The 23,586-nt window shown below is 45.5% G+C and overlaps 2 protein-coding genes across 3 annotated transcripts in view; one reads left to right on the top strand and one right to left on the bottom strand.

Moving 5' to 3' along the window:
- Nucleotides 1-23,586, top strand: part of LOC134839156 (palmitoyltransferase ZDHHC9-like) — a 326,560-nt gene that overhangs the window by 89,537 nt on the left and 213,437 nt on the right. The window lies entirely within an intron of this gene.
- Nucleotides 1-23,586, bottom strand: part of LOC134839158 (guanine nucleotide-binding protein subunit beta-5a-like) — a 170,800-nt gene that overhangs the window by 22,965 nt on the left and 124,249 nt on the right. The gene's annotated exons all lie outside the window — the stretch shown is intronic.

The following is a 23,586-nucleotide window of genomic DNA, read 5'->3' on the forward strand; positions in this document are numbered from 1 at the left end:
CTACTGTGGATGTGGGCGAGCTGTCAAAAGGCATTGAGGACATCAAAGAGTCACTGGAGATCAAAAAATCTTGGCCTACGTGCAATCCTTCTCTTCCCCAACTGGAAACTAAGTATTCTAGTGTCGTTAAATCTAGTTCCGGTACATCTCAAGAATTGCGATTTAGTGGTATGCCGGAAATTAGCATGGGTACTGACAGCAAAATTGATAAATCGAATATTTTTGAGGGTGATGAAAAAATGATAAGCGATACAATGAAATTTCTTGGTGCAAATGCAAAGGAAATTTCCTCTTTCCGCAGACTCGGAAAATTTAACGCAACTAATAAAAGACCCAGACAAATTTTGGTGAAGTTTCGAAATGTTATTACGGCAGATAGATTATTTGCGCGAGCAACCATGTTGAAAAATTACGAGCCAAACATCAAGGGAAACAAATATTAAGTTTTTCTATCAAACAGAAGATCTTCACTGCAATCAACATCTCACGGTGGAACATTAATTGGTGTTAAGTCGGGCTTAATGTCAGATCCTGCAATTTTTAGTTTTAATACCAACGGAGCGGCAGTAGCATGCTTTCTAAAGCTAGATAAACGGAAATTGCTGGTTGTCTCTTGTTATCTACCGCCTGCAAATATCAAATATTCTCTGAAACCAAGTGAAATAATTAACCTGTTTAAAGGCATAAATAAATTGCATAAATAAAAGACATAAATAGACTTCAATTATCCTCAAAAAATTGGTGCAACATGTCATCAATTAAAGAAACCGAAATATCATTTTTGGAAGAAATAGAGAATCTTGAAGCTCATCAAAATGTTAAGTTTAATACTGCCTCAACTGGTACTCTTGATTTGATCTTCACCAACAATAAAATCCATCTAACAGATGTCCATACCTTAGACAGTCACGATACATTGGGAAAACTTTCTAACCATTATCCGGTCGAAATCTCTTTCAACGTAGAGTTATCGGATCTTATTCGCCTTAAATTAATTAAAGAATCCATATTTAGTTTTTGCAACGGTGATTACGATTTGCTCAATGAGCAAATACTAGAAAACCCTTTTGACACTTACCGTTGGTCAAATGTAAATGTGATACTAAATCCTTGGTATAACTAGTTATCCTCGCTTATTAAAAAATGTATTCCAAAGCGCACTAAACTTAGATCATCCTTGCCGCCCTGGATAAGTCAATCGACTTTGAACCTTATTAAACGTTTACATACAGCTCGAAAGAAATATACCGAGTCTCATCCAAAAGTTTTGCACTTACTTGGACAGACAGAAAAGAACGCCGAAATGGACAAAGCCGATTATGAACAGTCTCTTGCGTCAGAGCGATCAACGGGAAAATTTTTAATATACTTTAAAGCTTCTCATAAGTCAAGCTTACCAAGTATACTGAAGTACAAAAATGAGACCGCCGATACCGATCCATTAAAGGCAGAATTATTTTCGAAATTTTTCGCTTCTGTGTAAATTGAATCGTGTACGTTTTCACAACCACCCGAACGTTTTACTGAGCTCGAGATACGTGAAATATGTAAATCGTTGATCAAGAATAAAAGAAAAGGCCCCGATGATTTACCGCCTGTACTTTTCATTAAATCACAAGCAACTCTATCTCATTCTATCTATCAAATATTTTCTAAAACTATTCAAACTAGGTGTTTTCCAGACTACTGGAAAGCAGCTATAGTCAGCCCAAATCATAAAAAAGACCATAAAAGTGACATTGAAAATTATAGACACGTCTCCCTTCTTTGTATAGTTTCAAAAATATTAGAGCCTATAATATTTAGGAGATTATACAAACATCTATCACCTATTTTTCATAGTTCACAATATGGGTTTCGGAAGAATAAGTCCACGGTCTTACAGCTATTAACTTTCTTACAGATAGCCAATATCAGGACGAAGCGAGTGATATGGAGATCGTTTTCACGGACTTTAGTAAAGCGATCGACCGTGTTGACCCCGGTATCTTCTTGATGAAGCTTTTCAAAAACGGAGTAGGTAGAAATCTGATCAAATTATCGAAATCTTATCTATCAAACAGGTCCCAATCTGTCAAAATGAATAGCGAAATCTCAGATCCAAAGCCCGTAACAATCGGAGTGCCCCAAGGCAGCATCCTCGGATCACTGTTTTTCCTAATTTTTATTAATGACTTGCCTTCTCTTTGCCAAAATGTCACACTTTTACCTTTCCCCGATGATGCAAAATTCATCAGCCTAGGATTAGCTAAAGAAGATTTTCATAATGAAATTAATGTGATATACAACTGGACAGTGCAAAATAATATGCCATTCAATGTTGATAAATGCACCCACGTGAGCTTTACTAAAAATTCAAACAAATTTTGCTTCAACAATACGGAAATCAAATTAGTGGACACTCAGAAAGATCTAGGAGTTATAGTTTCAAATGACATGATCTGGAATCTACACACTGACAAAGCAGGCTTAACAGCAAATAAAAATTTTTTCGCGATCAAAAGAAACATATCGAGTTTAAACAGAGTAGCGAAACTGAATTTGTTCAATTCCATGATAATCCCCGTGATTCTTTACGCAAGTCCGTGCTTTGGTTTAAATAAGTACGTAAGGTCCGAATTAGAAATGATTCAGCGAAGAGCAGTAAAATGGATTTGTGTGACATGCTCAACTCGAATTTTTGAAAAACCGCCTTTCACCCCAAAATCAAGATTAAACGTTTTCTCAAGGTCAAACTTCCAAACATGACCGACTGGCACAAACTCCCCGGATTCAAGAGTGAGGCCCCAGAAAGTTGAGTGCGTCTCAAGATACAGTGCCAGTGGTCATTTACAGAATTTTGCAGCAGATTTACTTTTATCTACACCCAAAATTCACAACCGTGCAAAATTGTCACATTATCGCTAAACAGCAATCAAAATCTGCATACACCTGCACCCTGAATTTCCGCTTTATAAGCTAATGATTAAAATTTCTTTTGTTTTACCCATTCAGAAAAATGTCATGCAGTATTTTGATTCATATAGTACATATAACAAAATTGTAACAATAATTTCTAATTAAAATTTCTTTTCCGTGCCCTCAGATTTCATCTGAGTTCACACTGAAGCCCCTTTTTCTTTCCACCGCTCACGACTTAAGAATCAATCCCTTAACACCCTCTTCAGTTCGTGTCCCTGGTCTTCGAGGTCTTGCGTCCTGACACATTCGACATCGTAATCTGCCTTGCCAGCTCTTCTTTGTCATCTGAACTGATTACAATCTCTTCCCATGTCTTCAGCTGTTCGAAGGCCCGCATTCACTCCGTTGCTCTTGTAGTTTTTTGGCCTGATTCGGCAGACCCTTCACTTTAGATTCCTATTCCTGCAAAAGGAATTGTGCAGACTCAGACTCACGTTCTTCGCCAAATCCTCCTCTAATATCGATTCCATCGCTTTGGTGTTATCTCGAGACACTCTACTAAGTCTTTTCCAAAACGTGGTTGTCGCGTTGCGATGGGTAAGCAAGGGTCTCTTGAAAGCCTCCGGCCCTATCTCGGCCAGGAACTGTCGATACTCCTTCTGATGTTTCTTCATGTGACCTTGCGTCACCGTGTATAACCAAGACGTCTACGTCGCTCGGAACCATGGGAAGAATCTTATGCGACTCCACACTTGCCTCACCTCCATAGGCTTAGAGATAACTTTGCACGCAGTCTCAAACAACTCAAGCCTCCGGTTGTAATCAATGGCATGTATTGATTCCGCTGTTGGTGCCATCGACTCTCGATATTTCGTCACGTTTTCCTCGATCCATCGCAACGCCAGCATCGAGCTCACCACCAAAAGGGTGACCGTCTCCTGATGGTCGGGTAACCCGACTGACCGAATTTCTTCCACGTCCCATATCAAGCAGAGGTTCGAATGCTCCGGATACTACACTGTCTGGACGAGGCAGTGGCATGGGCATTCCCCATGTGTCAGGTTGATACTCCGGAGGTTGTGTTCTCCCGAAGTTTCCAACAGAGGTTCAAATTCCATCATCTTCTCATATAATACGTCCTTTTCCTCCATGGCTGGGGCACTATTCATCGCTTTCCCGCTCGTGTTCTGTCTCTCGAAATCACTCGTGTTTTCGCTTTCTAAGCTCAAGAGTTCCTCCCCCCAGACCTCACTCAAGTTCTCATTTGGATCCTCCGGCACAGCTTCCAGGATCGTCCTCAACAGTCTATGTGAGTTATGCGACATTCGAGCCAGGCGTACACACTTGGGCATCGAGAAGGCTTTGTCAATTCACACCCTCTGACTGGATACCTTCACCATCGCCATATGTAATGGGCAATGGCTTTCACACAAATTGCCTATTACCGATCCCACCAGATATTTCGCATTCGTCGGCAAACTGAAAGCTTCACTCTTGAGAAACCCCATCTCCGCCTCAAGACCAATCTTCCATCCTCTGATGTGCTTTTGGACCATTTACAACACTCCAGTCCATGACTCCGCGCTCAATGCCGTCACCAATTGGTGTTCGGTTTCTAGCATCTCCAGTGATTGCAAGCTGCACATCCTCGAGAAGAACCCCAATGCCGTCGCTATGTTCACAGTGGTGCTCGCATAGCATTCAACCACTATCAGCACCTCACTTTTTTCTTTCTCCGTGATGTCACCCAACCATGTGGCTAGTTCCTCCTTCTGAAAAGATTGTAAACTGACGCAGGATCGTCCATCACAGGAATGATCTCCACCTCCACACACCAGGTCCAGACAACTACCCGGTTCCGTCTTCTTCACTAGCTTTTCTTGTTTCCTCGTCGTTTCCTCCGATTCCTTCCTGTGAGGTAAGATTAGTTTCTGCACCACGTTCAGATTCCCCAAATCTTCATCCTTCGCTGGTGACAGTCTCATTCACTCCGTGATTTCTTTAATCAAACTCGCGTGGAGCTGAGGGCACCAAGACGGTCTTAGCAACTTCCAAACAGTCCCCCAATTCGTGACCTACATGTCGTTTCCATTTCCCATCTTTAGTTCCACCCTTTTGTTTGAGCGCGTCACGCTGATCACCTCTGGCATCTTTCCAAGTAACCGTCCTAGGGTTGGCCTTTCCTATTCCGTCGGATCGATCTCAATGATTTTCTTCGTCCAGAACTTTAACAATTCCACCACCTCAAAATTCATTTAGGCGTTTCCGGCCTCCGAATCCAATCAAGGGTTGTAAGCTATTCCCATCACTCCAGACACATATTGATATTCTCCACGTTTTGTGGGTTTTGCATATTCTTCTGCTCGGGCCAAGTTACGATGTACGTCATGGCCCTCCTCTAATTTCATGTTGTAGAACCTTCGTATTTCATCAAGCTTCCCATGGCTCTCCAGAGGCTGCCTTGAGCTCTCTTCTTTTTCAATTCCAGTACTCTGATATACGTTCAGGATAACAGTGGAGACTCTCCTTTCCATGGTCTTACTTCCCATCGCTTTTTGATGGCACATTTGAACAGTAGTGTCGGTTATTACTGATTGATCCACCTCAAGAAACAAGTGGCGTCTTTTCTTCTCGCTAGGCTTAATCCCGAGTTGTCTCGAGCAATATGTTGCACCAGCATTTGGTACACCTGAAAACCCTTTTCGCCCAGTTTAGGTTTGTCCTGCGAGGTCAGCGCCTCTAACGCCACTCCCGCAAAACTCCACGTGAACATCAACTGTCCTGCCGTTCGGACAAAAGGATTCGCCATCAATGGCAATGCTGATGATGGTGCTCTCATCGCATCTTCAAAGTACTCAAGCAGCAATTTCTCTCAAGACCGCCTCAAATGGTTTCCCAACTCTAGCTTGTTAACTTCGGCCTTCTGCTGGGTAGCCCAAGGCCGCCGCTTGCGGGACACCCCGCGATCAAGCTCTTTCAGGCAACTCTCCAGTTCCTTCGTGGTCTCCAGAGCTATCCACCAAGGCCGAGCGGCATTTCTCATCGCATTTCTCTCGAGAGGATCGCACGTCACTTGCTACCCAATGGCCTGGTGTTGCGTCGAAAGCCACTCCTTGCGGATGTCCACTTAGCACGTCTGTCCACTAGTCGAACTCCTCTTCACGTTTGTCTTCTGGGGTTTGAAGTCATCCTCCGTTCCCGGAGTCGCTGAGGCTTCCATTTCCCGCAGCACATCGGCTAGCCTCCTGGGGCTGAGCTACTCTTGTAGCCCGCTGTTTTCCCTAGCGCTAGATTTATGGGAGCTGTCCTTTTTAGATTTTTCTATGAAACCGCATCTGCCGGAGGACTCGCCTCCTCTGTCTCCCGTTTCCTTTTCCTAGACCTTATTCCTTTACTCGGAGGCGTTTTCATCGCCATCACTGACTCAACTTCTTTGCCCAGGTCCCTCTTTTCCGACTTTTGCCTCCCCCTACTCTAGCCTTAGAAATATTAGTATTTTTAACCATATTACTTGTCTTATTTTCATCATCCACCTCGACATTTATTCTCTTGTCATCAGTTTTTTTGTTTAGAGTAGAGCTATCTTCACATGGGTTGGCCCCGGTGTCCTGCTTCTGCTTCCTTAGGCCAATAATCTTCTCGAGCAGCCCTAACCTCCCTTTCTCGTCCAGTCCAGTGCCGATCAGGGCTGGCTCTCCAAACTTCACTAACAAGCTCCACAGTTCTTCCTTGAAGTCATCTACTTCAACTTTGTCTTCGACCCTCTGGTTGAACTCGCCCAGGAAATTTCACCACGCCTCTTCGACCAGCGTGCTCAAGAACATGTCTTTGTTGCCTTCAAAGATATTCTCCTCCCTTGCTCTATTGGTCAGGAGCACCCTACCCATGTTGGATGGTTAACTCGTTAGTGGCAGCTCAAGATTCTTCCAGGGAGATCCCAAGGGGGATCGTTGCCCCTCCGTCTGGCGTATTCCCCACTTCCATTTCCTCTCCAGCTTCGCTGAGGGTTTCGTCCAGATTCTCCCCCTCTCCTGACTCCGACTGGTCACTCTGTAGCACGTCAGTGAATCTGTTCTCCACTGGAAGGTTCCTTCTGTCTCCTGGGGTTCCCACAGACAGGGGTGAAGGTGTCGTCGGATCTGCTGTCTTATACTCAGTGAGGGATACATACAGGGGTCCTGCCGTATCCAGCCTTTTCCCTTCTTGCAATAACTCCAACTCCTCCAGCCCATAAGGCGCTCGGTACTTTCTCGTGGCAAACTTCATATCGTCCTTCAAAGCCATATGACCCTCCTCAACGATTGGCCTTCCATCGTCATATATTGGCAGCTTGTTCTCGAGTCCAGCCTCCTCAAGTGTTCTCAAGACATCTCGGACCTCAAACTTAGGGGGCATCGAGCTTTGCATCTTCTTCGCTTGTGTAGTCCACGAAGTTATCTTGTTTTCACACGTGTGGAAATACACCACTGCCAAGTATCCAAGGAACAAAGGATCCCAGTCATTCGGGAATTCTCTTTGTTGTTTTTATACCGTGGCTCTCGCGTGTAGGGAAGGGACTACCAGGGGGCTGTTCATTCCCAGGGTCATTCTTCTCACCGTTGGGAACTCGGGGACGGCAGCGGGTAGGACATCACGCTCTCGTATCGATTCCAATTCCTTTTTCGTGAATTCGAAACTCCTCGTCCACGTCGGGTCCTCAAGACTTCCCTCTTGTCCCTCGTCACTGGATTCAGGTTCCAAAACTTGGGATAGACCTCGATGTGACCCTCACGTTGTCCTCCCATTCTGCACTGCGTTTGTCCCCTGAAGTTGCACACTATTAGCTCGGGATCCTTGACTTTTCCAAAAAGCACCGTCTCACTCATCTGCGCTCTCAAGTCTTCTCATCTGCACCAGTTGAGTGCCATCCCATCTAGAATGCTGATCAGGCTCACGTGCACCACTGAGTGTCGATACGCCACCACGATTGGATCCGGGAATGGATGCGGCACTGCTGGCCCGTAGACACAGGTCACCACTTCCCCCAAGCCTCTAATCATCCCGACTGGATCAGATCTCATGGCCAAATATAAGTCAGTCAAAGGGAGTCTGTCCCCTTTCGCCTCTCTCAATTCTTTTCTCGTCTTGGGGTTCCTTTCCTCCCCCGTCAAGTATCTATTGTTCATCAGCAGGTACCCCACAAGCAATGTCTTCAGTCCGGCAGCACACTTGTACGAATAGGTTTCCATACTCGGGTGAGCCTTCCTAACCGACAGGGGTTCCCCATACTTCATGAAAACGCCGTCAGTTCCCCATGCGTCAGGAGTACCAGCGTCAGATACCCATCAATCCAGAGCGTTCCCACGCCCCCTACTGAACATGTACGCCGATCCCATATTGAACAGGTACCTGGGGTATACCAGAAACAGGGCCTGCAGGAGTTTGATGGGCATAATCAAGGGCTCCTGCACCAACGTTTCAAAGATGGTGTTTCTTGCGTAGAACACCTCTTTAAGATATTTCTTCTCCGAGCATGGGCTCAATAATCTCAAGATCTCTTGGTCCCTCCTGGTCTCCAGCTCGACCTTCGCATGCTCCATCCAGACACCTCCAATGGTGACTTCATTAGCTGCTGTGACAAATCTTCCCACCGTCATATCCCTATCTTCTGCCACCTCTAGCTGCTCCTCAAGAAGATTCCATTTTTGTTTGATGAGGGGTGGGGCACTCTCCCTCGTCTTGTCCGTCGCATTCACGAGTCTCGGGGTCAGAAACGGCCACCTCCCTCTCTCTCTTGTGTTAATCGATGTCTTATCGACTCTATTTGCTTCCTAGCCGCGGCCACATTCTTTTCTTACATTATTCGGTCCTCTCGCACGGCTGATGGAGCTCCTGATTGTCAGATCTATAGTCCAGAACCCCAGGATGGCTGCTAGATGAGTTATCGCAGGATGATCGTCCCCAATCTCCGGGTTAAGCTTCAGCTGTCGGGCAAGATTCGACACCTCAAGGCAGAGAACCTCATCCAGCACAATCAGGATGTCTGCTAACTCATAAAATCCCCTCAGAGCATGAGAAACATCCGCCCATGCCGCTGCCGGTTCAGACTTAAGAAGTCTCAAATTTACTGGCTCCAACTCACGGTTCGGAACGGCCATTAGCATCCGTCGCGCATTGCCCTCTGCTATCAGGATCAAAATTGCATACACGAACTGTAATGCTGGTGGCATGCTCGCGTAGCCTGGCGATGACGTGAACACCACTCTCGTCTTTGATCCAAATCGAGAAGCTACCAACTCCTGCAGCGGAGTAGGGACATACAGAAACTGCTCCATGAATCACCAGAAGGAGAAGAATCGACAAGAACATGAGGGTATCCTTCCTGAGCACGTTGCCTGAAGAGGAGTGGTAGAGATATCAGAGTAAGCTTGAACGTAAGGCAGGAGTAACATGGAACCGAGTGACCTTCATAGAAAGGACATGAGACGTGATACGCAGGTACGGGACGCAGTCCGTAATGAAGGTGGGGTTGATCCAACCCATTATGCACGAGGTTCTGGAGATGCTTATGAGCTCCTTAGAGTCTGATGTTCTGACCGAGTCAGTTACAGTGGACAGTGCCGATGATCAGCAGATCGCGAGGAAATAACCTGTCAGGCGAGCCAAGAAAGGGCTGAAGAGGTGGAAAGGGAAGATAGAAAGTAAAACAAAACTGTGAATCAGAAAGTGGCGAAGTCGAAGGCCAATGCAGTGGTGGCCTCGTTGGCAAAAGTAGCTCGTCCAAGTGAGAGTGGACAAGGAGATGGTGCGACGCTAGCCGAGGAGAAAAAGAGAACCTGATGCCCCCTATGCTATTGGCAGGTTTGACGTCAACGGCCACAAGATCGAAGAAAAGCGCACGGACTTTGGCGGACACGAAGCTCGAAATGGAAGTCATCAGTCATGGTGGATCTGGAGGATTGGATGATTACAAGCCCTCGCGATCCAACATGGCCCGGATGAGACTGGAGGGACAACTCGGCGTCGTCGAGTATAGTCGGATCACAGTGCCCGACTCAGTCCACATGTGAGATCCAGCGAGGGGTTAAGTAGAGATGCTTAAGGCAAGGAATTCAGAGAGGTGGCACTTCATGGCATGGGACGAGAAGCAAGCCATGCAAGACTATTTGAAGGAGCTGACGGAGAACTGTCTTTTGAGTCGGAAAGAATACGGTACGGTGATTTCCTCGGAGGCAAACGAAATCGGGCTGGAGAAACTGTTAAAAATCTCTTGGAGGGCGGCCCTCCAAAGATACTTCGACGATACGATTCATGCACCTGCGACGGTAGCAGCATACCTGCCCTATCCGTGTGCAAGATTTGACTTGTAGGTACGACTGGCCTGGTGTTTAATATGGAATCAAGAAATCGGAATATGAGGCCAACAACGACTCAAAATTAAAGGAACAGGAACTGAATTGATGGAAGCCCTGCGAGTGCTAATTTCTAGAGACGATTCGGCGATAGCCTGGGCTAAGCGTAAAGATGATCTTTGCTTTCAGAGGTTCTTGGAGGGTTTATCCCCACTCCTGTGCTGGACGAATGCATAAAGGCCATTCGGCAAGGGGGAGTTGATCGTGAACGAAACTTCCGGAGTGCACTTCTGGAGTTATATCAGGACATGCTGCTGCTCTTACCAAGTAAAGAATCTAACGACATAGAAAGCTATGGCAGGTTGGAAGAAGTGAGAAGATACTCCAACAAGGAGTTGAAAGTGAGCCGGGAGTCAATTGAAGCAGTCAGGGGACAAAAGGACTATGCAACACCGGGGAAATTGAAGTCGCTCCAATATGTGTCAGGCATACCAAGGATGGTGTACAATACCTTCGTGGACGAGGAAGCCGGGGAAGCATACTTTGACAATGAGCAAGTTGTGGTACTTGACTTCTGGGTCGAGCGAGTCAAGGAAAATGGCATGTTGATGGTGGAACAACCCAAGCTGGGAATCATTTTGGAGGAACGAGTAGTCGAACCCTCGGTTCCCGAGCTAATCGGGCAAGTGAGCTTTGATTGTGGTTCTTGAGACGGTCCCTTGAAGACCAGCTTAGTAACCATGTGGGAGCTCATGAAGCCTTCCTGGTTTCCACCTCCAAACGCCGGTTTAATCTGGGATATGACGGCAGATGTCACATTGGATTTGGATGATGACGCGATTTTATACGATTTGGCCATGATACAATATCTGCTGGCCCTGAAAATACCGTGTGCAATTCGGGGCATTGTCTGAATACGATGAGTGAGCAGCATCGCCATTTGGCTCAATTGTATGGGAGGTTGAGCATGTCGGACATGAGTGGAATGGAGTTGATTGCGGACTTTCACGGAGTAACGGAAGTGAACTTGATCACTGCCTTGGGATTTTGCAGTATGACGAGCTCTATAGAGTCACTGAAACGCCTGGGGCGTAACCATGGGCTAGTTACGTCCCTTAGTATGGAAGTGTTCCCTGGAGCATTGCAGACCATGCAAAAGATTGGAGGTTGGCGAGAGGCTCTGGAGAACGAGATGAATTTGAAAGACAGTGAGGCCTATCATAGACCTACTCGTTCGAAATATCTGGTGGGTTCGAGCTCTGCACCATATTGCAATAGTAGGTACCCTACGCACATGGTGGTGATGGTGGCGAGGACGCAGCAGGTGCTGGTCGACCAACTCTTCTCTGTGCCAAAGTGCGTGAGGTTGACCAGGATGTCGGAAAGGTCATATGATTTATTGAAGAAGATCATTCGGGCCGTCACGAAGAGATCTGAAGGCGAGTTGCAGGACGTAGTATGTGAGGAGTTCATGAGGTTGAGTGAGGGTAATGTGAGTGAATTTCAGAAGAAGAAGAAGGCGAGCGGAGCGTTACCCACCGAATTCCCCACCATGGATGAAAAAGACGACGTACACAGGATCATGACAGAGGTGGAACCGTTGCTGGGAGCTTGAGGGTACCGAACCCGAAGGAACATATTGATGACCCATGGGGAGTATCCTTGTCACTGCCTGGCGCAGACGATATGGTACCACGAACGCGGGAATCTGGTGTTAAAGTGGGACGTGGAGGAGTTGTACTCCACGGGGTTGCCCCGACCAAAATCAACGAGTGTCATTTGTGGTGGTTAGTGCCATGCTGGCGGTGAGATGGTTAGAAGCTATTAAGCAACGTGAAGGTGAGGGTGAACCTGAGCAACGAAGCAACTAAGCAACGTGAAGGTGAACCTGAGCAACTAAGCAACGTGAAGGTGAACCACAACTTAGTTCTTTTCAGAATCACCTGCAAGGTTCTGAGGATACCCAAAGCCATTGAGAGGATATGGTCAAGGCAAAGGTTGACGCCTGGGTTCCGTGCAGTGATGAAGTCATGGATGTATGAACGCGCGAAGCGTCATATGTCTAGGAACACGGAAGCCTATCAATCCTTCCAGCTAGATATAGGACCGGGAACCTATAAGAGAGCATTCCTAACGCACAGAAACGCTGTTACCACGGCGGTGAAGCGAGTAGCTGGAGCGCCTTGTGTTACTTTGGCCGAAAAGCTGACCTAGAATGGAATGTGAGCCTGTGTCTGCACAACAGCTTTTGCAGGAACCGGGAGCAGAAGGTTAATGTGGACTTTCTACCTTGTTGCTAAACGAGGCTGTTGGAGCAGGAGAGTTGGGGCACGGCCCGCAACTTCATAGACATGCTGGAGAAAGTCCTAGAAGACATCGAGATAGTAGAACAAGGACAAGAAGCAATGGAGTGAAGACAAAGATGTAACACGAGATGGAGAGAGAAGGAGAAAAACTTATTTGTCTTTGTGCGCTAAAACTGATACCAATCAACTAAGGTTGATCATTGAAACTCTTAAACTTTTTGTTTTGTGAGGGCTGAATTAAAAGCAGACCTTGATATTGTTGGAAACAATTGAGAATTGTTGAATTGTTGCAATTGTTAAATGACAAGGAAAATTTTAGTTGATGCTATTTATATATGTATAAAAAGATTAAGCGAGTATATTTACCTATTTAAACCCGATTGAAGTTTTTAACCTGTGTAAGACACTGTTCACTGTGTGGCGACCTGGTAGATTACTTGGGTACATTCGCTCGAAGAGGGTGAGTACCTCATTACCTTTCCTAGCCACACATTTTCTTCGTTTAAATATTGAGGACGAAAGCATAAATACTTGATTATACTTGGTGAGTGACCTTAAGTTATTTTTAACGGAAGCGTGGCTGTGCCATTTCCCAAATCGAGAAAGAGCGATAAGAAATTTTATGGTGAGATAACGTAAGTATTCAGAAAAGAAATTTTGTCTAGGACACTCCTCATGGTGCAAATTTTGTGGAAATGTTGAAAGGCAGTGAGATGTAGTATGATGCCATTTGTGACACGTAGTGAGTTTAGGTAGAGTGGATAAATTTCCTTTTTTGATGCGATTTGTAAGGTTGATTATAGAGAACTGGAACACTACTTGACGATAATCCGGTGTTATGCGATCAAGGAGGACATTGATGGGGACTGTCCGGGGAGTATGTGCCATTCCGTCGGATTGGCACAGCGTAATCTTCCGGCACAACACGAAAACAGAATTAGAGGCCTTAGTGATTGAAAACTGTTAAAAAAGAGGCTAGAATACTCTGGAATTTTTAATTTTCAAATTTTTTTGGATGGCGAAGGAATGTTTCTGAGAAGTACGAAAAATGGCTACGTTTGACTAAAAAGTGACAAAAAAAACAGAACAACGACCGATTTAGTGAAAAACAGTCGAACGAGAACAAAAAAATACCAAGCCTCTTATCGTGACAATCACGCACGATAAGACACTTAGCGGAATGAATTAGCCAGAAAGGAGGCTTCGGTGGGGAAGAAGTAAAGAGCAGTACCCTACCGTGCCACGAATTGGGAGTAATAACGACGTTATTACAGAGAAAGCATGGAATTGGGGGCTCGGCCCCCCAGAGACAATATATGGTGAAGGACTGTAAAGAACTGATTTTGTAGCTACTCTGATGCCATGAACCTTTGAAATAACACCGGTATTATTTGATATTTTAGAATATGAGTAGCAAGAAAAAGGAAAGGGTGAATCCATCTCCAATGGATTTAATATAGAACTGTCACCAAAGACATAGTAAAATAGGGTATTCGAGCCATGTTTTTAATAGCAATCATATAGTCTGAGGATCCGAGACCCAGCTATGTGGTTGTATTCGCATGTAAACGGAAGCTGATTAAAATTCGTTTGACTGATGGCCTGAAAATGGTAATTTTTTACTAACCCTAAAGAGACCAGAAAATCAACTGGCTAGGTTGAGACGGTGAAAAAGGAGTAGATTTTAGGTAACTGACGCCGGCCAGTCGTTAATAGGTACTTTTTCAACGCTCCGTCACTGTGTAGTGTTTGGGCGAATGTTACATTTCCGTCGATATGTACTTCCGAGCGATTGTTACATGTGGTTATTTTTGTTGTTATTTAGAGGCTAGCCAGTCGTTTAAGAAACTAGCTTTATTTTTTGTCGATATTTACTTCGGGCGAAAGTTACATGTAGCTATGTGGCTATTTTCGCATGTAAACGAAAGCTGATCAAAATTCGTTTGACTGATGGCCTTAAAATGGTATTTTCTTACTAAGCCCTAAAAAGATCAGAAAACTAGGTGGCTAGTTCTAGACGGTGAGACGGTAGAAAACGACAGGAATTAAGGTAACTGACGCCTGCCTGTCATCAATAGGTGCTTTTTCTACGCTCCGTCACTGTGTAGAATTTGGGCATATGTTACAGTATTTACTCAAGATACGGATGGGAACCGACCAAAACCCCGCTCACATGTACATGTGGTGCAAATTATAACCTGACGCAACGCATGCCCTTCACTGCAAAGGGAGGTTACGCACAGAAGACACAATGAAGTTAGAGGCACTTTCGCCAACCTCATGAACGAGGGTTGTCATGATGTCGAGATTGAGCCTAAACTTCAGCCGTTGCAAGGCGAAAGCTTTGTCAACAATTCAACTACAATCCACTTAACTAAAATAAGCTTTGAGCTCCTCAAAAGCTCTATACTATGTAGAAGAGGGTGAATATCGATGCGCAAAGTTCAATAAATCGACACAGCTATAAGCGCTATTGTAGAGGAAGGACGTGTGCCATTCCGCCGGATGACACAGTATAACCTTCCCGCGACGGAAAGAAAAGTGACTAAAGGCCTTACGAACAGAAAAGTGTTGCGACGGAGGGTCAGAATGTTCTGGAATTTTTATTTTTAAAATTTCGATTTGAAGGAGAACATTTCTGAGAAATAGAAAAAAGACGGCCATTTTGAATAAAATAGAGAAAAATCAGAACGACGCCATATTTTGTGACGAACGGTTGTATCCGAGACGAGAAAATTACGGAGCCTCTTATCGTGGCAATAACACACGATAAGGACCTTAGTGACGGATATTTGTGGAGACGGAGGCTTCAGTGGGGGGAAGAGAAATACCACGGAACCCTCCCGGGACACGAAATATAGGAGATAAGAGTGTTATCTCAAGAAAATCACGGGAGCGGAGGCTTGGTCCCCCAGAGACTGTTATATGTGAAGGGACTGTGTGAACTAGCCATAACAGTTGCTGTAATGTCCTAGATCTGAATTAAACACCGTTATTATTTAATATTTCAGAGCATGAGTAGATAGAGAAAGGAAAAGGTCAATCCATCTCCAATGGATTTAATATAAAACTGTCACACAAAAACATATAGAAATAGGTGGTTCGAGCCGTGTTTTTAATGACAATCACGTAGTCTGAGGATCCGAGACTCAGCTATGTGGTTGTGTTCGCATGCAAACGAAAGCTGATCAAAAGTCGTTTGACTGATGGCCTAAAAATAGTAACTTTTTACTTTGCCCTAGACAGACCAGAAAATCAACTGGCAAGGTCGAGACGGTGAAAAACGAGTGGAATTAAGGTAACTGACGCCTGCCAGTCGTCAATAGGTACTTTTTCTACGCTCCGTCGCTGTGTGATATTTGGGCGAATGTTACATAGACGTTTTTATGGCGCTCCTGGGTGGGCCTGTTAAAGGCATGAAACCATCATGATCAGCAAGCGTTTCAGCGACGTACCCTCCGCTCCGGGCGTATGCCCGAGTTAGAGGCCTTAATGACCGTTTTCGTACTAGGGGGAAGGTGCGTACCCCTCCGTCTAGTACGATTTAGCTTTTTAACTTAGTTAACACCGAAAATTCCGGGGGTCGGAGGGTTAGGTGGGAAATCTAGAGCCCGCTTGTCCTGAGGTCCCAGGACCAAAAACAATTAAAGAGAAAGCGTAAAACCAAACAAAAAATAGTGTATAACCAAGAAAAAGCCAAAAATAATTATTTAAAAACAAAAAAAGTACAAAAAACAGTAAAAAATCCAAAAAAGACCAAAAACAGTAAAAAAACATAAAGTGACAGTTTATATGTTATTTCCGGACGAGATGTGATCTGACCTTCCTATTTGTTGTTGTTTCAGATTGATTTATATCGTTTCTGATAGAGAGATTGTGTGTTTTGGTGAAGGGTTGGGTACCCTCCCTCGAGTGTAATTTGAGTGTTTAAGCACGTTAATGGTGATTTTGCCGGTGACCGGAGGGTAGAGTGGCAGGCTGATCAACGTGTTCCACACTCAACAGGGACATCAAGGACAACATCCGCAACGACTGTTGGGTATCGTTGAAGCAATTTTAGTATCGTTCGGGTACTATTTCCTTAAAACTTAAGTGGTGGGGGGCACGATTGGCGCGGTCCGATTGTACCCTCCATCGATTACAAATTTCCGAGTTAAGGGTCTTAATTCGAATATTTTGGTGCAAAGGAGGGTATAGTACTATTTATTAACGACTATTTATAGATTATTGTCCTTACTATATATTACTTATCTCCTATTTAGACCTAAGAAACACCCATTTTTTGTCGAAAATTACCAATTTTCGACCAAACTGTAGACCCCCAAATTTTCGGATATCCGAGCTTTTCCGATAGGCAAAAAGCTTTTATATAGAGAGTAGCCACGTAGTTCGATCCCCTTTATTAAAGAAACCGCGTGAGCAAAGATTCACTAGAAGTTAGGAAAACGAGAATTTTTCGACCAAAATTTTGATAATTTTCTGTATTTTGTCAATCTGTTTTGGGGATCGATTTTTTGAGTTTTTAGAGTTAGAGCAATAAAATTTTTTGCGTTAGGAGCGTGCTAGCATAACGTGCTCGGTTACTAGAGAAATTTTTGGGTAACCCTCCGAGTAGCTCCGTGGATAGAGCTAACGACTTAAGGTTTGGAAAAGGAAGGAATCGGAGGGTCCAAATTTGATAGTTTTTGGCCAAATTTTTGTTTCTAAACCAATTTTGGTCCGGTTTTTTGCATTATTCCAGTGCCGTACAGGGCTACTACGCTCATTTCAAGTATTTTTAGGCACTTTCGACCGGAATTGCGAAAAAAGTCTTTCAGATCCTACACAGGTGGTGAAAAAGGCCATTTTGACGAACGCGTTTTTGGCGATTTCTCAAAGACTAGTTATCCGATCGGGATAATTTTGGTACCATAAGTCGACGTTTTTGACCACTTTTCCGAATCGCAACCGTTTTTGGGTTGATTATTTCGGAAAAGAAAAATTTTTTAGAATTTGTTGGTTCGGAGGGTCCAAGTAACGGGCAACCCTCCGAGCGGCAGAAAATTTTATCAAAACATCTTTTTATTCAACTGGGAAGGTTGACCGTGTCAGCCAACCTAGTCTTAAGTCAGGTAGACCGCTTTCAGAGGCTTTACTGCGGTGATTTAACCCTTTTTCTTGATTTTAGGGGGAACCCTCCGAAGTGACCCTCCGGAGTCAGCTAAACCCTTTAGCAACCCTCCTTAGTGGAAAATTTCCACGAGATCACCCTAAGAAGTTGAAACAGCTCCCCCTAGAACCCTTAGCTTATTTTGACGCTTTTTGAAGCTAGTAGGAGAACCTTCCAAGTGAGATCAGAAAATTTGAAAATTTTGGAGGTACCCTCCGAAGTGACCCTCCGGAGCGTATTAAGCATCTTATTGACCCTCCTTAGTAAATTTAAGGGGACCCTCCGAAGTAACTTGGGTGATTAAGATACCCTCCTAAGTAACTTGAGTGATTGAGGTACCCTCCGAGGTAACCCTCCGGAGTGTCTTAAACCTTCTAGCGACCCTCCTTGTAAGAGACTTGAGTAAACCTTCTGTGGCAACTTGGGAAACGGAAAATATCCATTTAATTAGGATCATATTAGGATATTAGGCGTGCTTATCAGGATCATAAGAATCCATTCTGACCCGGAAATTCGTGATCAACTTTGGATTCTATATTGGGTGTATTAGAAGTACCCGAACAAAATTTTTTTTGATTGTGATTTTGGTTGAGTGGTTGCCTTGAGCTACTTAATAGGAAAGTTCGGGCAATCCGGGAACAAATAAAGGAAGACCTCGGTGGGTGTATTAAGCAAATACACACCCACTTGAGAAGAAGAATTGTTCCCTACTCTCGTGCACTTGGAGCAGTCCGAGTGTGGGAGAGCTTTTTCATAGATTTGACGAATTTTCGACCAAGAGGTTGCCTTGAGCTACTTAGTAGGACAGCTCGGGCAATCGCAGGACACCTAAAAGAAGACCTCGGTGGGTGTATTAGGCAAATACACACCCACTTGAGAAGACTGTGTCCTGGGCTTCGTTCTTTCGGATCGTTCCGATTGGGGGAAGTCTTTTTCTTTAAGACTAAGTTTTATTTATCTATTTCTGAATCATCACTGCTTTTTATCGAAGATTGTTTAATTTTAACAAAGCAGTGACTTGATAAATTGTGTGGCGATAAATTGATACTGACAAAAGGTCGCTGTCACCTGTAGGATATTCTTATCTGATTATCGATTGTGTTTTGTGTGTCGATTATATCTTGTGGAAACTTAGTGATACTGTTATACTATACAACCGGGTTAAGTTAGCATTATATCAATACTGGGTAGACCCTGTGTGTAACTTTAGCTGAGTCACTAATTTAGTCGTGAGAGATCTAAGAGACATTTTGATACTGACGGAATCGAGTAGGCAGCGTTAAGTGATTTAACTAAATCTTGTTTGTGGTACGTTTGCATTGCCATCAAATTACGAATACTTTCATTTTGTACAAAACTATGCAGCGCAGGGACTCGTTAGGATCGACTACTAAAATTCCCAGGCTAAGCAAGGGAAGCACGCGGAAATTTAGAACTAGGCGTAGCCAAACCTCGTTTAGCAGCGCTTCCGACGCGTTTGCTGAAGACGAATCGACTAAAGGTCAACCTGATCTTTCAGTGATCGAAATGAGACTAAGGAGCGAGAAAAACCTTGATGGCAATCAAGGGCGGAGCGCCGAGGCCGAGCCTGCGAGCGAAACGCCGGTGGATCCCTTTGACGAAGGGGAGCGAACGCTCATTCGACCCGACTTTGAGCCAGACGGGGTCCTCGAACGAGAGGAAGTCGAGAGGACAGAGGAGACCTCGGAGCGTTCCGAGGTCGAACCTCGGGAGGAGGTGTTGTACAGGGGAATGTCCAAGTCAGAGACTAAGAGCTATAAATGGAGAAGGGAACCTTCACATCTGACAAGTGCACACTCATCCTTGGCCAAACAGAGTAACAACGCGATGATGTCGAGTATGAGTCCGGGTAAAGAGCAGACGTTCTCGAAGGCCAAGAAGAGTTGGAAGTCCTTGTACGACGAACGCATGGCGTCACTACCAACTGTAGGTTTGACTTCCAGTGATGACTACCCGGAGATAACCCATCCGGATGTGAACTTCACACCGTGCCCAAGGAACGAGAAGAGCAGGAAGGCGTCATCAGTCTCGCCGACCAGACCCATGTCAGATGGGATAACGATGGGAGCATCATCAACGTTTGACAGACTAATGACGTCAATGCACAAGCAAAAGGACGGTGCGTCATCGAGTACTAGGCTACCGCCGCAGCTGACCTCGTCTTCTCTGGGGCTAACCCCGCCATTGGGGGCAGCTGGTGACATAAGTGATATGTTCGCTGGTGTGATGAATGGCCTGGATGAATTGAGGCGAGACATGACTAAGAGGATAGATCAAGTTGACGAGAGAGCTCACCATGGTCGAGAGAATTTGAAAGATGAGCTAACGCACGTGAAGTCGCAGGCGAGGTTTGATCAGGCTCGATTGATTCGTGACACCGATCAATGCCTGGCCGAGAGCCTGGCACAGGCAAACAAAGAGTCAGAGGAAAGAGAGGCTAGGATGACAAGAGAGATCGAGCGATTGTTGAATGATCATGATAATACCTACGCCCAAACGATGACTGGCCTGGAAAGGAGGTTGGACGCCAAATCTGACTTGATGATGCGGAAGCTTGACGCGATCCTGAATGGGAATAGTTGGCAGGAGCATTCCAACTCAAGGGAGCGCTCACGCCATGCGAATGTTGGAGATGGTACGGGCAACAGTGCCAGAGCCCAGCAAGGCTCGAGAACGAACTACGAACATAGAAACAAGGAGCGGCCAAGGGCAGCCCCGCAGAGGCCTGGCTGGACAAATCCAGTCCCACCGGAGGCAGATGCCACCCCGGAGACAAGATTGCCAACCGTGCCACAAGTCAGTTCAGTACCAGATCTGACTACAGTCTCACAAGACACAACGATGTATGCCTCGATGTTTGAGCCTCTGAACAGATCTCTTGAAACATTCATCACCAAGCTCTCGAAGTCAACCGAGAGAGGAGAGAGGTCAAGAAGAACACTGAAAAAGCCAAAGTCATATAAAGACGAGTCGGACGGCTGCATTGATACTTGGATAGAGGTGATGAAGTTACACTTTGAGGAAGAGAATCTCTCCAAGAAACAAGAGTGCAGCGCGCTGACGAGCAACTTGGAGGGTACTGCACTAAATTGTGTAATGGCGAAAAGAGCCAATGAGAGGGATAGCGCTCGCAAGATATTCGACATCCTGCTGAATCGTTTCGGCTCTGGAGTACAAGGGCACCAGGCCATGGTGAAGTTCGAGAAGAGGCGTCAGAGAGATGAAGAATCAATAGATAAATTCTTGGACGACCTTGAATTGCTCAGGAGGAGGAGCAACCCGGATGAGAGAATATCCGAACGAAACTTGGCGATCGCTTCGAAGTTCATGGATGGTGTAAGGAGTGAGGAGTTGAAGACGATGTTGGCCACTCACTTCACCCTGTCGCTTGACCAGGTACCCACGCCCGACGACTTGCGTATGAAGTCACGCGAGTATTTACTGATAAAACCGAGGGCGCAAAACCGTTACAGCAATTATGGCAACTATAGCGGGACAAACACTGGTGCGAATTCCAGTTGGTACAAACCTCGCGATGACATGGACAAGAGGAGGTCGTGTGCGAATTGTGGTTCGATGGACCATCACGTTTCTGCGTGTTCTGCATACAAACAGAACATGAAGGCCATAGGCTACTTTCTCGAGGACGCTGACGCGACCGACGAGGATCATGAAGAGTACGTGAGAGGGCTCATCATGAAATATGGTCCGAGGTGTTTCTTCTGTAATTTGGAGGGACACTTCAAGTCGGATTGTACTCAATTTTGGGACGCAGTAGCGGACGCGAAACATCCCCGCCATGAAGAGGCGCTTTCGGGTGTCAAGGCCAGTCGAGCACGTCTGATGAACGAGGCTGAATCTCGGAGAAAGGAGACGACACCGAGCACTTTCACGACTAAAAAGGTTAAGACATGGCCTGACGAGGGGGTAGCCTCGAACCTCGAAACAGAGTCGTCTAGCCCACTCAAGGTGGATTACGGCTTGGCGGCAAGGACAGCTCTGCAGAATGTCAAACAAGACCTAGCCACGAAAGAAGTGGAGCAATGGGTAAGGTCAGAGCTGGAGAGCACAGATCTTCGGGAAAGTCTTAATGTCCTGAGTAAGACGACAAGAGCAGAGGACGAAAAAGAGCCCAAGAAACAGGGACTAAAACTGAACGTTATATCTGGCAAGACTTTCGGCATGACGAAGGCAGGGACCAAAATAATGTCTATCATCTCAGTCGCAGGGCACCAGGTGGTCAAGAACCTGAGCGAGCCATCCGAAATTACACTAGTCCACCTGGACATCTATGCAGACTATCTGAAACAGAAGGATCCCAAACTAGACTCCAGGGCAGTGCGAGCGCTGCTCACAACGGGAGGTCCGAGGCTGATGAAAGTGGACGGACATTATATCGATGTCCATGGCCCTTACCCGATTCTGATGAATGTGGATGGCATCAATATCTACACGAAAGCTCACATAACTGATGCGAACGATCAGGTTGGCCGGATATACATTGGTCAAGAGGAGCTGAAGGTCAGACGAATCGGACACAACGCGATGCTCGAGCAAGATGCTGTGCATATTGGTTGCGAGGCAGATCTGGCCGCACACGTTCTGGACGTGCAAGGCAGACAGCTTTCAGTAAAGGGACTGCTAGACACGGGAGCAGTAGTCAGTGTCATGCCAGTCAAAACTTGGACCGACATGGGTTTTGAGAGGTCGGATCTCATACCGACAAACATCAGGTTGGCAGCTGCCAATCAGGGAGCGATCTATGTCACCGGGCGAACCCCGATCATCTCACTGCAGCTCGGAGGGAGACATCTTTGGATGAGCTTCCTAGTAGTAGAGAATTTGGACGAATCCGACCAGTTCATCCTAGGGAGGGATTTCGTTCGCAACTTTGACGTCACGATTGATCTCAATGACGGATTGATTAGGATCAGGGATCCTGAAAGAAAGTATGAGAAAAGACCCCTTAATAAGATCTTAATTAATCAGGCCAAGGTGCCGATTTTTCTGGATCGAAAAGTTAGATTAAAACCGAACCAAGCCGTAATAGCAACGTTTAGGATGAGGAACTTGAATGAACTCAGCAATGACAGACAGGTGTGTCTGGTACCAAATCCAAACAGTAAAAGCTCGGCTATTTTAGGAAGAAGCTTCTCGCTCACTCAGAGCGGACTGTGTGTGAGTGTGTTATTGAACACAGAGGCAACAACAGTGACAATACAGAGGGGAAAGAAACTTGGCTACGCTTTGCCTCTGAACACAGACTTTCTGAGTGTGGAGAACTTGAAGAAGTTTGATGTAACTAAGTGTCCATTACATGCGAACCAAGAATGTATAATGAAAAGAGTAATTGAATTGAAATCTTCTAGGAAATTGTTTTCAATGAAGTCGGAAACAGATGATGGGCTGTCTAGTTGTTCCAACTTTCCTGAGAGACCGACGGAAGCAGAGTTAGCAGCGAATAGGCCTGTCCTACCTGAGATAGAGCATCTGAAGGGTAAAATATCCGACAAGGAACTAGATTCGCTCAGGGCGGTGCTAAATCGGAACGCAGACGTTTTTTCGAAACATAAGGCCGACATAGGTTGTTGCAATTTTGTAGAGCACGAGATTGAGATAGAAGAGGGCTCGGTACCTCATAGGGAAGGGGCGAGAAGAATGACCCCAAACAAGTCAGAAGCGTGTAGGAAGGAAATCGAGATGTTAATGGAGTACGACATGATCGAGCCGTCGAAGTCCCCATGGGCTTGTGGCGTGGTCATGGCAAAAAAGAAAGGGGGACAACTCAGATTTTGTTGCGATTTCCGTTATCTGAACGCAGTGACTATAAAGGACGCATATCCGATTCCCCGCATCGATGAGAGCCTATCCAAGCTGG

This window comes from Symsagittifera roscoffensis, chromosome 2, assembly GCF_963678635.1.
Source record: "Symsagittifera roscoffensis chromosome 2, txSymRosc1.1, whole genome shotgun sequence".
Lineage (NCBI taxonomy): Eukaryota > Metazoa > Xenacoelomorpha > Acoela > Convolutidae > Symsagittifera > Symsagittifera roscoffensis.